This window comes from Martes martes, assembly GCF_963455335.1.
Source record: "Martes martes genome assembly, chromosome: 1".
Taxonomy (NCBI): domain Eukaryota; kingdom Metazoa; phylum Chordata; class Mammalia; order Carnivora; family Mustelidae; genus Martes; species Martes martes.
In genome coordinates, this window is record NC_137888.1 from 72,041,569 (window position 1) to 72,043,645 (window position 2,077).

A 2,077-nucleotide genomic window follows, 5' to 3' on the forward strand; every position below is an offset into this window, starting at 1 on the left:
AATTGTGTGTGAGAGCATACACTGTTACATACAAATTAGCTGGTCAGAGCACAACATTTCAATGTTTAAAACAGAGTAAGCTTCCCTGTAAAAGCAGCACCTTTGTGACACGGTTTTTTTTTTTTTTTTTTTTTTTTTGGTGGAGGGGAAGCTGTTTGATTGATTGATTGACTGATTTAGTTCAGTTAGCCAACATATAGTACATCATAGTTTTTAATGTAGTGTTCAATGATTCATTATTTGTGATAAAGATGCAGTTCATATATACAATGGAATATTACCTAGCCGTCAGAAAAGATGAATACGTACGATTTGCACTGATGTGGATGGAACTGGAGGGGATTATTCTCAGTGAAATAAGTCAAGCTGAGAAAGACAATCAACATATGTTTCACTCATATGTGGAATATAAGGAATAGCACAGATGACCATAGGGGAAGGGAGGGAAAACTGAATGGGAAAATATCAGAGAGGGAGACAAACCTTTGTGACATCTTTAACTTTAGTAGTCCTTTCCTTCTTCACCCTCTCCTTCAACAGAAATGACACCAACCTCCTTATAATCCTTCTAAAGAGAAGACATGTCTTCACAGGCCTCAGAAAACTCTCCTTCCTCCATGGCCTCACCCACATACCAGTGAACAAAGGCATGCTTGGCATCCATCAGGTCAAACTTGTGGTCCAGGCAAGCCTAGGCCTCAGCAATAGCTATGTTGCCACTCAGCATACACACAGTTCACTGTACTTTGGCCAGGTCTCTACCAGGTAGCACACTGGAAGACTGGGAACCAGTGCCAACTTTGAAGCCAGAGGGGCACCTGTCCACCAAGTGGGTGGTACACTGGTCCTGATGGTGACAATGGCAATGTTGACATCTTTTGGAACCATGTGTCTATGGTACCACAGGCAACAAGCTATGTATTTACCATAGCTAGGGGCACATTTCACCATCTGGTTGACTGTTTCAAAGCACTCACCGGTGGTCTCTGCTACAGAAAGCTGTTCATGGTAGGCTTTCTCAGCAGAGATGACAGTAGCATATATGACCAGAGGAAAGTGGATGTGGGGACAGAATACCCAGTGGTCTGGAATTCTGTCAGACCAACATTCAGGGCTCCATCAATTCTTAGGGAAGCAGTGATGGAGCACACAATTTGACCTATCAACCTATTTAGGTTAGTGTAGGTTAAGCGTTCAATATTAAGGTTTCTATGACAGATGTCATAGATGGCCTTATTGTCTACCATAAAGGCACAATTTGAGTGCTCCATGGTGCTGTTGGTAGGGAGGATGGAGTTGTAGGGCTTAGTTAGCTATAGCTGTGGAAACCTGGGGGGGCTGGATAAATGGAGAACTTCACCTTGGACTTTTTGCCATAATCGACAGAGAGAGGTGATGAGAAGGTCAGTGATCTCCTTGTCAATGGTGTAGTGTCCTTAGGCACAGTTATTAGCAATATCTTTCTTGCCTATGATGAGATGCTCAGGGTGGAAAAGCCAGCAGTAAGTGCCATTGTGAACTTCATCAATTACTATGGGTGCCAGGTCTCCAAATACTGCCCTGGGCACATGTTTGCCAGCACCCATCTCACTAAAGAAGGTGTTGAAGGAGTCATCTCCTTCCCCAGTGGTCTTGTCACTTGGCATCTGACCATTGGGCTGGATGCCATGTTCCAGGCAATAGAGCTCCCAGCAGGCATTGTCAATCTGGACACCAGCCTGGCCAGCATGGATGGAGATGCATTCATGCATGGTTGCTGCTTTGTGGCTGCCAAGCAGATGGCGGAGAAGAAGAGGAAAGCTTGTTGCCTCTTACAGTGTGACTCTCAAGTGGTTGTTATAAGAGAACCTCTTAATTTTATTCTTAAAATTCAGCTATTTTGAGAATAAAAATTCTCTTTTCTTGGCTGCTCTATCAATTCTCTCATATGTGAATCAATAAAGATATAAGATTTAATAAGTACCTTCAAGGCATAGTTCTATGAATGTAAGGCAAAGTCTCACAGATTACAATGCTGTTGGGAAGACAAATTACTACATGCATTCTGAATAGGGTAGTGGTGTTCTGAATAGGGTAG

General features: G+C 43.0%; 1 pseudogene across 1 annotated transcript; it reads right to left on the minus strand.

Moving 5' to 3' along the window:
* Positions 1–502: 502 nt before the first annotated feature.
* Positions 503–1,751, minus strand: LOC308342663 (tubulin alpha-1A chain-like; annotated as a pseudogene). Its single transcript has one exon. The product of its transcript is annotated as a tubulin alpha-1A chain-like (transcript).
* Between the last annotated feature and the right edge of the window lie 326 nt (positions 1,752–2,077).